General features: G+C 36.7%; 1 pseudogene; it reads right to left on the bottom strand.

Annotated features, from left to right (window-relative positions):
- Positions 1-4220: 4220 nt before the first annotated feature.
- LOC107326581 (vomeronasal type-2 receptor 26-like) lies at positions 4221-14615 on the bottom strand (annotated as a pseudogene).
- Positions 14616-16095: the final 1480 nt, after the last annotated feature.

The following is a 16095-nucleotide window of genomic DNA, read 5'->3' as shown; positions in this document are numbered from 1 at the left end:
TTACTTATAATTTTATTATCTAACCTTTTCTTTTCCGCTATCCCACACCCTTTTCTCCTCATTTTTCTTCTTCTATCAATACTAGTAATTCAATATTTAAGTAATTCCAATTTTTAAAAAAAGTGACCTGGAAATTCAGAATTCCCCCATGCAATACTTTTCCTCCTGCACTATAAATGCTATCACCTCCTAGTGCAATGTTTTCTACCATCCTCTAAAACCAGTTCTGCCCTTTACTTTATGTATTAAATAACTGTGAAGTAAGATCCAGTTATCACTTATCTACGCAATAATAATAATTACAGGAAATCATCAACTGTTTCTTTAGATGGATTCTTTGTGAATGTCATTGTGTTGGAAAACATGTAAATCTGAGAAGTAATTCCACCAATAACCAGATCTTCTGAATTATACTGCTTGTGCCTAATGAAGAGTCGGTTCCCCACACTGCATTTACCAAGAAGAATATAGCATTTGATATTAGGCAAAAACATGAAGATGGTTGCAGCAAAAAGAACCATATTCCAAACTGATCTTTCCTGTGTCTGAAATTTATCAGACTGAAAATGCTTCATCGCTCAGTTACATCCCTACATAGAAAAGGGATATTATCCTGCAGTTTTCATTCATTGTTTTGTTGTGTTCCTTGAATCTCCTTAGGGACTTGTAGATAATCATGGAGATTTTTACAATGATAGGGCAAATCAGATACTTGAGGAAACTTTCATTGTCATGTTGATGAACCGCATATCATGTGTTTTCAAAAATCAGCTTTCGCCATTATGGGAACTGAAGCCTGCAATTAAAGAAAAAAGACTCAGTACAGGCATGGGGGTGGGGAATCCTGTTTTGCAGGGATTTAGGAGTATAATGTTTTGCTTTAGTTTCCTTTTGGGATGGGGCTTAGAGGTTTTATCTTAATTCTTCCTGTTGTTTTAGTTCTATTTTAATCCTTCACTTGCTTTATGGAACTGTCTGGGTATGGTCTTTTGTGGTGTCTAGTTTTTGTTTTATTTCAGTTTTAATTTTGTGGATTATTCTTTCTCTCCCTCTCTCTCTCTCTCTCTCACACACACACACACACATACACACACACACAGAGATTTATATAGCCACCCATCTCACATAGTGACTCTGGGCAGTGTACACAATAAAATAATCCAAATAGATAACAACCAGTTAAAAATATAACCAAAATAAATTAAAAAGATAAAAACAGAATGACCAAAAAAAGAAAAAACATGGAGTGCATTCCATTAATCATCATGTAACTATGTAAGCAGGATCCACTCTATCATGGGATCCCCAGATCCCTGATCAGTTTACAAAGCCATGTTTTGAGGGCCTTCCAGAAGGCCAACAAGTTTGGAGCCAATCTCAGGGGAAAGGATGTTCCACAGGTGCCATGGCAGGAAAGGCTTTCCTCCAAGGTCCCAACCAATGAAATTTGCTGGCTGATGGGACACACAGTGCCTCTCCTGCTGGACCTGGTGGGGATGCGTAGATGTAACTGAGGAGAGGCAGTCCTTGAAAAAAAACCTGGTCCCATGCCATGTAGGGCTTTAAAGACCCTATGCTTGAATTGGACCCAGAAGCAAACTGACAACCTAGAAATTATCTAGAATCACACAGAATATGAGATCCATATATAGTTTGTAATAAATTGGTGGATATATAAATAAACCAATATTGATCAATGAAATACATCAAAAATACAGTACATATCTGGAAATCAAGTGTCCTGACAGATTCCAACTACAGAATTATAGTCGGACAAACTATAAACAATCATGGTTGAATAAACCATGATGGTTCCCTAGGTCCTAGTAAGGTGAAATGTCTTACTTGCTGTGGGGAGTAGAAATATACAGTTCAAAAACATCCCCCACCATGACAGAGGAAGTGGCTAGTTTTTGTTTAGCAATTTGTGCCCATAAGTTTCATAAATTTGAACTTGGTTCATATGGACATTTCCACAATATTTAGTGAGCTAAATCAACAGTATATGATAGGACAACATACTCGAAATATATCTTTGAATCAAATAATGGGATATAAGAATACACTACTTTTTACACATTAGAGATTGCTTTCACTACTTGGGGATTAATTGCAAAATGGAATGATTGATTTCCAAATGTGGCCTGAATCTGGTAAACCTGTTTGTAATCTTATCTTCACCCTGATGTTCTCCACATCTTCACCTTCCTCATCTCCCATTACTAACAGTAATGAGTTTTTTTTTTCAACTTATTGGAAAGAGGGACCCAGTTATTGTTACAGACAACCTCAATCAATTAAGGGGGGAGGAAAGTTATATGGGAATTGATCCCCTACTTTAAACTTACATCTCATCCAAATGTTTCCTCTTCTTTTACCATTATCAGTCTTTCTTATTTAATGATTACTACCATTATGAATTACTACTGATTTCACCTTTCAATTACTTTTTCCAGGGTATTACAAGAGGAGGCATTGTCTCCTGTTCCAGCTTACAGACTCACACACGCACACAGATGTTAGGTGAGAATAGCAATTTACTCAAGGCTAAGTAGATAACTGGCAGACAAAGAAAGGAACGTTAATCAAAACAGTCCCTGGGAAAGAAAGCTTGCCTAGAAAGTTTTGCTTTCAACAGGAATGTATAGAAGAGAAGTCCAAATCCAGTCTGAAGTTCAGAGAGCCAAGTCAGGTTTGTCAGCCAGTCTGAAGATCAGAGTTTTAGGGTTCACAGGAACAATATGCCAGTGCAGGAGAGCAGATGGTTGTTTCCAATGGAGAAACACAAGTCAGGGCTGCCTCTTAAATCGGCTGCAGCCAGCTATCTTTAACTGAGATAGTTACTTATCTTAATTAAAGCCTCATTGAGTGTCTTCGCTCTGCTCTATTCACTTAGTCTGAAGGCTTACTTACACCATCATCTGGCTGCTCCAGCTGGTCTGATGGTGCCTGTGTTTGCTTAGCCTCAGGTGATTCATGGCTTGGTGTCTCCAGTGAATTCCACTGGTTCAAGCAGCTTCTTCAGAGTCAGAATCTGAGTCTTAGACCATGACACATCCAGTGGTGTTTCCCCAGTAAAACCTTCTGTAGCACTGGAATGCTTGAATACTCTGTTGCATTTGAAAGGATGCTCAGCTTTCTTGCTCCTGCATTCTACTCCTGTTCTGTTCCATTCCATTCCATTCCATTCACCAAATGAAATGACTTTCATATTCTCCCATCAAAGTTGAATCATTTTGAATCTCTTTCTCTTCAGCTGCTCTAAAATGAAATTATTTAATCACTAAAAGTGTACCCAAATAAATTTGATTGATATAAATATTAGTTACCACTACCTTTACTTTGAGCAGAATTGTTTTAAGTTTATTAATATTTCATACAATATGTTTACTGAATAAATAACTCTTTAGCTGCATGCTTGCTACAGAAAAGGTTACACACATTGTAAGAAATAGAAAACACCTGGGTGTTCCCTCCAATATAACAATTTTAATTTAAGACCAAGTCTGATGAAATGTCTCAACATACTCTGCCAAACCATTAATGACAAAACAGAATTAATCTAAATTGAAGCTCAGATAAATAGAATTAGCACAGTATTTTTCTATTGGCTGAAGATGACATACAAATATATTGTAAAGCCTTGGTGAATATGAATTCAGAGTATATTTCTGCAGTAAATGGCACATTAGATCTGTCTGTCATTACAAGGACAAAAAGAGCATTCTTATAAGTTTGTTGTCCAGAGTATTTTTCTAGGCTGTAAACATGATTTTCCTGCAGGCTATTCTGTTTGTCAACAGTTCTTTGCGTGTCTTGTGTAATAACCACTTCCCCAACATGGTAGAATTCAGTCCAAGATTTAATACAACAGCATTTGTTCTTTTTAACAGCCATTGCCCCCGAAAGACCATAAATCCACATAATTTATAATGAAGCTATGGCTTTTTCTTGATTTGGTAGGTTCTTAATCTGAAATTCCATTTTCACAGCAATATGTCAAAAATTTCAATAAATCTTTTTATTGAGAGGGCAGGGTCAGATTAACGTTGCTAATTTCAGTATTTAGAGAATACCAGGACAAGTTCTGCATGTTATATTTGGCTGTGGAACTTTAGCCTGTCTTCTAGAAGAAGAAAATGAAGCCATACTGCAGTGAATAGACGAGTAAAATAGACTCCATAAAAAAATAAAAGAAAGAAAGAAAATGTAATTAACTTTTATCTCTTTATTAGCTGCTCCTTTTTGTTCAAATCAAGCCTTAGAACAATAATGTAGCATTTAGGGGAAAAGATGCAACACAATAAGCCAGCTGCAGAAGCCAAAATGGAGAAGATCTCCACAGCTACTGTATATTTGCCCTTTGTGCTCAGATAGGTAGGAACAAATGATATCCAGACACTGCAAAAGACCAACATGCTGAAAGTGATAAATTTGGCTTCATTAAAGCTGTCTGGTAATTTTCTAGCTAGGAAAGCCACTGTGAAACTGATAGCAGTCAAGAACCCCAAAAAACTAAGAACAGTATAAAACATAGTGGTTGAACCTTCATTACATTCTAGAACAATTTCTTCAGCCATGGAGTACTTGTCAAAATCTGGGAAGGGGGGAGAAATTGTAAGCCACACAACAGAAATTGTTGTTTGTACCACAGAGCAAGAGAGGACAATAGTGTTGGCCAGCCTTTTCCCCACCCATTTCCTCATTTTGGAGCCTGGTTTGGTGCCCATGAAAGCAAGAAACACAATGGTTGTTTTCCCCAATATACAAGAAAGAGCTATACAGAAGATAATGCTAAAGGCAGTTTGTCTCATGAGACATTTCACTTGGTCAGGTTGCCCAATGAAGAGCAAAGTGCAAAGGAAGGAGAGCAGGAGAGCAATGAGAAGAATGTAGGTGAGGTTCCTGTTGTTGGCTTTGACAATGGGAGTATCCTGCTGTTTAATGAAGATCCCCAGCACCACAGCTGAGATGAAAGAAAAGAAGAAAGCAACACTTGTCAAGGTGATTCCCAAGGGTTCTTTGTAAGACAAAAATACAATCCGTTTTGGAATGCAAAGATTTTGAGCTTTGGTTGAGTACTGATTTTCTGAACATTGAGAACAGTCATCTGCATCTGAAAAAGAAAAGGATTGTGCTCCAAGTGTAACAATTACATGAGTTATATGGACTGAAAATGAGTTGATGTGATTTCATTAATTCCTAAATAATTTATATCAATTTTATTTATTCTGGAATACCTTAAGAATAATGAAGTCTGTATGTGAATGTACCGATACATGTGTGTAAGTGTATATGTGTGTATCTGATTGGTGGCACTTGGACTGGTCTTGATATTTATATGTATTGGCCAATAAGCAGACTTACATTCTCCTCTATGCCAATGATGCAGCCATTTTATCCTAGATAAAATCAGTCTATGGCAGAGTTTAAGGGTCCTAGCAACATACTGTAATGAAGAAAAAATGGATGTTCACTATTCTAAAATAAAAATGGTTATATTCACTAAGTGTTGTTGGTGACTGTGTTGACTGTGTTGTTTTTCTCAGCTGCTATGTATTTTAACTTTTGTATTTGGGATGCAATTGTTTTTATTTTATTTGTTATTGTTCACTGCCTAGAGTCACTTGTTGAGATGGGTGGCTTTAAAAATTATTAAATAAGGTTCTACACTGGCTAAAAACTTATTTTCTATTTCTAAAGGTCAGAAGAACATATAGAGTGATGGAATGGTTTCATAGGAATGAGCCCCCTGCTGTTGCCTCCTTAATCTGTTCTTAATTGAGACATATATTTTTTCTGGAACTGCACAACTATTGTGTGATCCCAAGCAAAGGTATGGCTTCTTTAAGATGAATCGGATAGATACTGATTCCAGATCTATAGCACATTTCCCACTTCAGAGCTAAGAACTGAACATTTCTAGTTTAAACATTAGTGCTTGGGTCACAATACATATAAACAGATCTACAAATGAAATCTCTTACCTGTCTTGTTTGAAATCTTCCCTTTTGTACATGGAAGGCAGTCATAGCAGCAAAATGGTTTCCCTTCTATTTTAAACTTGCTGAAACCTGAATAGCAATTGTCATTGCACACAGAAAGAGGCAGTGTCTGTTAAGAAATGAAACCAGAATGGTGTTGTTGTTTTTGTTATTTCATAGATCTGCATTTCTCTGTAACTGTGCTAGTGTAAAATGAATGCTTGATCACTGAACAAAATAGTATACCTTTTTGAAAAACGTTTGGTATGCATTTCTACTGGGCAAGTCTTTTTTTCACATTTAACATATTTAAGGGAATAATGACCCATGTCAAACTCACATTGTGTCTCATTAGCAGTTGCTATAGGAACTTCGGTGAATATTAGTGAATATGTTTCCTGACGGATATTCACAAAGTTCAAAGTTATGTGAAAGCCTAACCATGAAGGCTGAGTTCTCTTCTATAATCAGACTGATTTAATCGTGGTGACTCAGATGGATCGTATCTCTTTGGCTTGTATGGGGAAATCAAATCTTGTTGATACTTTGAACTTCTCTGTATTTTCTTAGTGGAATATCTTGTAGTATGGAGTAAGGCCTGAGGCTGCAAAGGCTGGAATAAGTTCCTTCTTTTTTTTCAAAATACAAAGTGACTCACCAAGGACCTGTTAATTTGGAAGCAGAAAAGGTGGTGGTGGAGGAAGAATCCTACTGCAGCATAGACATATCTCTTTCTGTGTTCTTTGCACTGTGATGGGCAATCAACTACTGCACTCAAAGGTTTGAGAACCTGTCATTTACTGCCAAGACTTGTTGGATCACCCATTAGACCAGCTAGTCACCTTTGTGGGTTATTGCCCTGATCTGAGAGGGAAAGGTTTTCCAATACCCCCCAAGAATGATATTTCTGAACCATTCATTCCTAGTGTTAAAAGGTATGGGAAGGAACTAAGAATATTCAAGTTGGAAGTGATGGCAAAATGGAATTCAGCACACATGGGAGAAGAAACTGCAACATCTAATCCAGAAGGCAACAGCAAACCATTTCTAATCCTTGGAAGAAAACAGTATGGCCATAACTGTAACCTTTATAAGATCATGAGTTGCTCATTAGAGAAGCTACTCATCTACGTACTGAAGAAGAACATAGAATTTTCACAAGGGCAACTGGAGGTATTGATGTGGCCGTAGGTGACTTGTCCCATAAATAAACTAAGCAATAGGGGCAGTCTGGTCATTGTTGATGGTAGTATTGGAACAGGAGCGACTCATTTTAAATGAAAATACAGCATTTGAACGTGGAATGAGAGAAGTATAATCAACATTCTGGAATTTTCAAAGATTTGCAGAGTCCACAATGTGAATTCTCTGGAAGTAATTGAACTGGTAAACTGAAATCAGCTACCTTAACACTGATGATTTCATTATATAATATTCAGAGCATGTGTCCATGTGAAGCAACGGAGCAGCAATGATCCCAGAAAAAATATTATTATCCATTAGTGTTAGTAGAAATGAAGAGGGGAAAATCATATGTATGCCCCTATTACAGATGAAATATATGGAGGAACTATGTAGTGGACGTGAAGAAGTACTAGATGCAACATGAAAAATGGAAATAGTACTATTTGTTTTCCTAGAGTGGTGTGTGTTTTAGTTCCATGGAAGAGATGGCTAAATAAACTTCTTTTATTCCTAATGCCCTCCAAATGGTTTTGGGTCAGGCAAAGAATATCTCTCTCCCAATCCAATTCTACAGTACATTTGTGTATGTACATATGCATCTCTCACTCCTAACTATATGTTCTTCCCAGCTCACACAAATACAACACATATATTCACACATACATCATATACTCATACCAAAGAGTAACAGTGGTATGGTGGTGGTTTCTCCCAGCAAAAGGCATCCCTGTGTTAAACATACAGAGAGCAATACATAGAAAATTGGTATGGTGGTGGTTTCTCCCAGCAAAAGTATCCCTGTGTTAAACATACAGAGAGCAATACATAGAAAATAAACAAAATCATATCTGATACGTACATCAAGCTGCTTGGATATTGATATTCCAGTGGGGAGGGAGGTAAGTAGGTAGGTCCCAGACAACCAGATAGGAAAAGCAGATGCCTACAACAACTTCAAGCAGTTAATCAAAGCTCAGAAATTCTCAGTCCCTCAGCACCATCACTAGACGTCCATGTGTCAAACTTTGTGTTGCCAGAAGAAGGAAATAATTACTTTCACATCAGAATAACTAAAGATGATTCTATGCTGAGCTCTGAAAACAGACACATACACACCTAAGATAACAAAATTTAAGCTAATATAGAATCTGGACATCCAGCTTGAGTAAAATCAATGTTATTATTGAGAACTGAACTCAGGGCCTTTTCAGATGCACCCCAACCAATTGTGGAATTCTCTCAGTCATATATAACTTCAGCCCTATGTTTAAACATGATTTATTATTAAATCATACCTACTTTAACTTACTTAAATGCAATTTCAGAGACAGTTTCTTATGTAGCCAATCTAGAAATGTTAGTAGGTCTCAGTTTTAACGCTAATGACTCGGTGAAGTAGTCACAGTTATTTTTCTTGCAAGACTCTACTATGTGAACAAAGACACAATCTATATGAACAAAGACATGATTAAAAAAAGGGGGTGGGATTATTTCATCCAATTTGAAAAGTGAGCAGGAGATACCTTGCTAAACTCACTTGGCCAGATGATGTTCTCTACAGAAATGGTGAACAGCTTATCTGGAGAAGCTGTGGGGTCTATCCTTCCAACTTTGACATTAAGGAAAGTCTGGTTTGGGAATGTGATCCAGTTGATGATATCAAATCCAGTTCCCAGTTCCCCATTTTCATTAAAGAAAATTTTCTCTCCAACACTGTTGTTAAATGACAACGTTCTCAAATAGTGATGGAGCTAAATAGAAGGAAGTCAAAGCAATTGATATGGATGAATACACATATACTACTAATATTTTACATTACTAGAAACTGTGGGTAATGATCTTTTTGTTGCTTTATTGTTATTGTGCAGTTTAATAGTAATCTGATACTGTTCCATCAAATTTCATTTACTCTTTGAATGAGTTGAATGATTCAGATCAAGACAATGCTCCAATCACAGATCAAGTCAAATCAATGGTTCTAATCAAATCCATTATTTAAATCAAATCTGATCTAATTTACATATACCTACTCCTCATTGTTGCAATGATACACATATCATTGTAAAGTTAAATGTAATTCATAAAACTATGAGAATACTAGAATAGGAACCTACATACCACTATTCCACTGTTCTCATTGGAATAGTATCATATCAGTGGTTCATTTCATCTCAGTGACTGTTCATTTCATGTCAATGGTTCATTTCATCAGAAGAGGAAGATCAGTAAGATATACCTGCCAGGCCTCTTGATTCAAAAGCAATTGTCTCCCACTGGCTGTCCTCACTTTATATTTGAATCTGGGTGAAAACATGGCTCGCAATGCATTTGCCACAGCATAGACTGCATTGTAGATGCTATAACTCTGCCCGGTCATGGTGGTATCAAAAACAGCATTAGGAAGAGTCTCCAACTTTTCTTCTCCAATGCACACTATTCCAATGTCCTCATCCAACATTTCATTAGGGAAAGAACATGCAAATGCCTGTTCCCAGAACAATCTTATTAAATGGTCTTCCTTTTCTGAAGTAGGGTTTCTCATTTGTAAGAATTGTTTGAACCCAGATATCTCCTTGGATAATGCTGCAAAAGATATAGCACCATGGAAGAAATCCATTCCTCGCCTTCTTTGAAAGGAAAGTGATGTGAACTCCATCTGGGCTGTCATTATCCAAACTTTATCTTTTTTCTTTATTGGTATGTTTTCAAATTCTGAAGCATAGGGGAACATTCTAAAAATGACTGTGACCTGGTTTTCACAATGTAAGATCACAACATTGGAAGTGCTGTTCATGATAACCATGTACGTTTTAATCAATTCATTAAATGTAACTAAAATGTATCATAAAATGTCTCCATGGCCAACTGTTCCATGAAGTCAAAGCACACACCTTTCTGCGAAAACATAGTGATGGCATTGTGTACAAATTTCTCTCCACTCTCAGTACGTTGAAAAACCAGCCCAATCCATGTCCACTTTAAATACAACAGCAGATGGAGAAGTCCTTTAATCTCAGTGTTCTCATTTGGGAAAAATTGATGAAAGAAAACAGCATGAGCATTATCATCTGCTTTTGGAGCAGATCCATATACGAGCTAGGAAAATGAATTAAAGAAATTATGAATTTCCAAAATACAATATGCATGTCTTGTCTAAATATATATATTTGAGTTACAATATTTGGAAATAAACATCAACACATGTCCACCCCAGAAATAACTGATGATCAATTTTTTTTTCACCAATGTCTAAAAGTGAAGATTATCACAAAGCTATAGATGTATGATTTAAGAAATAAATTCTAAATTCTTGATTCAAGAAATGTTATAGTGAAAATGGACACATTTTGTTAAGTCTGATTGACTCTGAATAATGGAACACAAATTAGCTTATCCTTCATCTGGCTTCCTGCTTTTAGGTCCCAGCAAAGGAAGTTAACAAGTTATGGTAATATAAAGATAAATGCAACATCATTGCTTTATGTTCAAGGATAAATTCATGGCCCGTGTACCCAAAATTGTAAAATAAAATACAAATCAGTGTGGTGTTTCATACACAGTTTTGTATAATTTTCAGTCCTTAAAGCCAGGTCCTCCAATAATTAGTCTAGATGGAAATTTTGATCCAACAAGTTCTACATGGCCATAGGTCCCTTTTCTGGTTCATGCCACGAGAATATAAATACTCCGTTTCTATTTACTTCTTAACCTATTTTATTAAAATATCTGCCTCTTAGTTTCCATGATGTCTGATATAAGACTCAATTGCAAGAATATTAGGAAATATATCCTCTTCTGCCCTACCCTTTAATAGGAGGTACCCACCAGCAACCCTTTTGTGAGTTATGAAACTCCTAGACTATCTCATGCCAAAACATTGAGCCTCTTGTGCATTTTGGTGTCCTGGGGCTTTTAGCTGTCAGGGAGGTAACATTCATGCTGAGTTCAGTCATTCTGCAGCAGCTCAGGAACTTGTGGCTATCATGAGTTCCATTGCCCTGTTGTCAGGTTCAAGGATTGACCATATGACACCCCCCCCCCCCCGATAGTATTCTCTTAAGGCAAAGGGGATTTTGTGGATTTACCTCACAGCAAGACAATTTACATTACATGAGAAGCTTACAGTACATATTCAATATGCCTATGAAGTCACTGGGAGTGATCATCAGAGGTTTTGAGATCGGGTGCCACCTTCATGCAGATAACACCTTCAGGCAGATAACATCTAAATCTCTTTATCCTTTCCATTTCATTAGTTGTGCCAGGCTTCTTAATTTTCTCCTGTCTATACTAGACTGAGGACTGGATGAGGAGAAACAGACTGAAACTACAGTAATCCAGGCAAGTTGGTGGTTGTGAAAGTTTCTTAACCAATTAGAAGGAGCCACTGGGGTTAATTTTCTCTGAAGAGTCAGGTTTGCGGTTTGGGAGTGTGATTCTACCCTGTGTTGTCCCTCAATACTCAGACCAGCATGTTGGGAATGAACACCTACTTCCATTTGTGTTTGATATACCAGCTTAGTCTCTTCCTGGAGATTTGTCTGTGTGTGTCTGTGTGTGTGTGTGCACGTGCTCCTTTGAATCAGTGTTGACTTCTGGCGACTGTCTGGACAAGTCTCTGTAGTTTGATTTTGGAAGTGGTTTGTCCTTGCCTGCTTCCTAGGGCTGAGAGAGAAGGACTGGTCCAAGGTCACCCAGCTGGCTCTATGCCCAAGGCAGGACTAGAACTCACAATCTCCCAGTTTCTAGCTGGATGCCTTGACCACTACACCAGACTGGCTCTCGTTTGGAGAATTCATTACCTATGCACCAATTAGTTCCCATTCATAGCTGTCCACAGCTAGCCATGATCCTGAAAACCTGAGGACATACATGATAGCGTCATGGTGCAAAGTCTGCCATTGCATATTTGCAACCCAATGTCTGACAGAAATATATAAACTATAGGGATTGCATTGTGACCTTGTGATGCAATCATCTGTTTCTAAAGCCCCCAAATAATCATATTAATTAAATCGCTTTGGTTAAATGTTAACTTATTTAGTACAGTTTAAGTACAGGTATTTAAGGAATAAATATAATTGTCATCATCATAAATAATTAAATAATAATAACATGTTTTAATTATCCTAGCTTTCCTAACCTTTTCTATGGTTTTCATAGTCAAGTAAAAGATTGGATATGGTATATGGGAAGTAATTTCTCTCCTACTATATATTAGTTCAGTGATTATGCAATTGTCTTCTCTTTGTACTATAGACAGTTTACTGTTTTTTGACTTGAACTAAGGTAGAATATTTGTACCAACAATTTTCAGTGAAGGAAAGAGCAAGTCATTGCTTCTAAATGATTATTTCCTGAATGGCTAACTCAGGTTCCTTAATACTATTAATATTAAAATATACGGAAAACAAGTTAAGATGGTCCCAATTTTATAACAGTGAATTCAAATATGATCCAAGCAATTGAAATGTATAATATGGATTTGGATGCAAATTTAGGCATAGATCAAACACATGCCCAAAATAAATAAATTAAAACTGTCCCCATCTTTTGGCAGGCCTACACATTTGCCTCTTCATATTTTGAAATTGCTACAATTTCCAAGTCACAAAACTTAATCTAAAAGAGAAAATTCCTTCCTTCCTTCCTTCCTTCCTTCCTTCCTTCCTTCCTTCCTTCCTTCCTTCCTTCCTTCCTTCCTTCCTCTCTTTCTTAAGCAGAACTTACCTGTGGCATCTTGTAGACATTCAGGATGTTTGCCATTAAGGAACAGACGTGAGAGTTAGGTCCTGCAATAACAGATATTGCCTTGTCCTTGCTGTCACACTTATAGTTAGGGATCAGTCTGCCCTGTGTGGAGAGAAGCTCAGTTGAAGCAAAGGTGGTCCCTCTTGCCATGAAATAGCTATCAGCAATTTGAATTCCCAAAGTTATGTTAGGTAAAATAAGGAAACGTTCATTGATCTCCTTTACAGCAAAAATCAGAGCTAGGACATGTTGGTAATTCTGTAGGAAAAACCTGCAGTAAGAGGTATATTCTAAGTCATACTGCTTTTGTTAAAGAATAGGACTTTTCATGCATTTATAAGTCAATTAAAAACAATGCTCCAAAATAGGTTGCACAGTACCAGCAGAGGAGAGCATATAAACAGATGCACACTCAGACTTGACCTGTTTACTTTTTGAATATCAACCTAATCACATCCATAATTCGTAAACTACATGAGCACTAAGATGCACAAGTGTGAACATTGATACAATACTTCCGCAACAACTGGAATTGAAACGTTTCCAAAGGTATTTCAGGATTTCTCATTCATTCTATGACAACAAAAGTTGGTCTGATGAAGAGGATGGAAAATTCTTCACGAATAGAGCTCACTATTAGAATCCCATTCAGCTATTATGAATAGTTTTCACTAAAGAATAGATGAGTTGATGAATGCAATATTCATCAATGACATTAACGTTCTCTGTGCAGTTAGTAGACCTATTAGTGTTTTTCTACCTCCTCATTCACTTCTTTCATGAGGTTGAATATGTAAGAATACAGATGTAGCATTTGTCTACACCTGTTCAAGCAGCCACATTGTTTGCCAATTGTTTCCCATGACAGCTGCAGAGGGCAGATATACTAGATCTGACTGCTTTAAACAGGTACAGTGAAGTGCTACTTTCCTGCTATGCGATCATCAAAACCTTAAATATTGATTTTTTGTTGCTTCCAAACAGTGATCAAATCATCTGCATGATTGCACAGGAAATAAAATGTATTTGAAATGAAAATAAAACTACCCAGGGATTAGAGAAAATGTTCAAGTAATGGGGGGGGGGGAAGGAAATATAGAAATCCATAGACTTTCAAAGTTAGAGTTAATTAAAAGAAAACCACTGTACTAAACTTCGATCTCCTAGTTAGAAAAAGTTAAGGTTGTTGGGAGCGATGCCAGCTGGGACCTGCATGCATGCAAAAATAACTGGATTGACTGACAAGAAATAAAACATGTTGCTGATGATAATAATACAATGATGATGATGATGATGATGATGATGATGATGATGATGATGATGATGATGATGATGATGATGATGATAAATCAGTAATAATGTGGCAATTGGGAGCTAGGCTTCCTTTCAGTTGGGTAGTCCATTCTCTAATAAAGTTAGCATAGTATAGAAAGGTTTTAACTCTTTTTTGTTAAATATAGATAGGCTACATTTAAGAGCAATGTGTCTGTACATGAAATCATTAATCAGTTCTTCTGATGGATGCCTTTTAAACTTCATTGTTTCAAACATCATGTAGGACTGAGGTACAATGCCAGCAATGATGAGATCTCCTGAATGGTAATATTTATGCTTAATAAGATGAAGCTTGCCCACAGAACATGCTGTGCTTTTAGCAGAAATATGGCAAACAATGTCTGTCAATAGTACTGTCATCATTGCCAGGAACAGTAACATCTTTTGAAAAGTAAATATACACCACATACCAATTCCTTCTGCACAAACTAAGCAAAAGAACTCATTGATTCGAATAGCCTGCATATATTCTTGTTCTCCTGCTTGATTAGAAGCTAGAATGTTCAGTGTGATGAATCAGATTGCTACAGCTTCATCACCCTACTCCCAACCATGAATGGAGCAATGGAGTTCCATTTAATCTTAGTTCATTGTTTTGTTATGTTCCATAGAACTACTCAGGGATTTGAGAAAATGTTCAAGTAATATGCACTCTTGATAGCGATAGGAAAATAAACAAGACACTAAGTGACATGGTCAGAAACTAAGTAGAAAATGAATTGATTGTATCTATGAAATAGCAAGAAAAACTTAAACCTACAGTCATAAACAGAATACAAACAAAATTCAGTTATGCAGTTCTATGCTTGTAAGCATGGAATATCACTGGGGATAAGATCTAAATGGGGCTGAGTGAGAAAACCTCAGAAAAGAAATTTGTGTAATCAGGAAGACCCCACATTTTATTACATTGCTTTTACTAGAGAGTTATGAGCGCTTCCTTTCCTTTAGTTAAAATTATTTATAAATTGTAATATTATTTATAAGATTTAGATAATATATTATTTATAAATAATTATAAAACATAAATAATTTATTTAGAATTGTTGTCCACTCATACCCATTATCAGATGTGTGCTACCACTTTATTAACTTTATTTGATGACTGACAATGACTGACATCATCCAATCTGTAAATTTATCCACTATTAATATCTTATGATCCTGCAACAACAATAAGGAATAAAACAGAAGAGGATGATATATTTATGGAATTCATCCTATCTGCTATGCTATAATAAACTTTCTGGGTAGCGACTGCTCAGAAGTGAACATCTTTTCTTTGAATATGAGCTTCAACGGTAGCCTCAATCTTCTGGGGAGCCTATTTGATGAAATGGTTAAAAGTGCTAGATTAGAAGCTTGGGAGACTGTGAATTCTAGTCCTGCCATAGGCATGGAAGCAAACTGTCTGCCTTTGGCCAGTCACACGATCTCAGCCCTAGAGAGAAGGTACCCACAAGCCACTTCTGTAAATGTTTCCAAGAAAACCACATGGACTTGTTCCTGCAATTAGGGTTGACATGATGGTCCAAAACAAAAACAAATTCTGTTTATAGTTCATTTCTTCCATACAGCTCCCTGTCAGAGTGGCAGGCATTTCCTGTAATCTTGCTTTCCTAAATAACTTTCCACTAATAATCCCAATTCTCCTATAAGGGTTCAGAGAATAGAGTGATTTCTTAGAACACAGTGATCTGTTGCCCTATGAAGTTCGGTAATCATGAGTGGCTATATAAACTGGAATAATAAATGCATTAAAGAAATAAACTTAACAGCCTCAGATGACCCATAATGACTGCTCATCTTTACTGAGGCATACAAATTCTCTCCTGTTTTT

This window comes from Python bivittatus, unplaced genomic scaffold (genome assembly GCF_059951505.1).
Source record: "Python bivittatus isolate LINGU-HERP-01145 unplaced genomic scaffold, Pbiv_v1 ctg000430_np1212, whole genome shotgun sequence".
In the NCBI taxonomy this organism is placed as follows: Eukaryota; Metazoa; Chordata; class Lepidosauria; order Squamata; family Pythonidae; genus Python; species Python bivittatus.
This window is presented reverse-complemented; position numbering and strand designations above follow the sequence as displayed.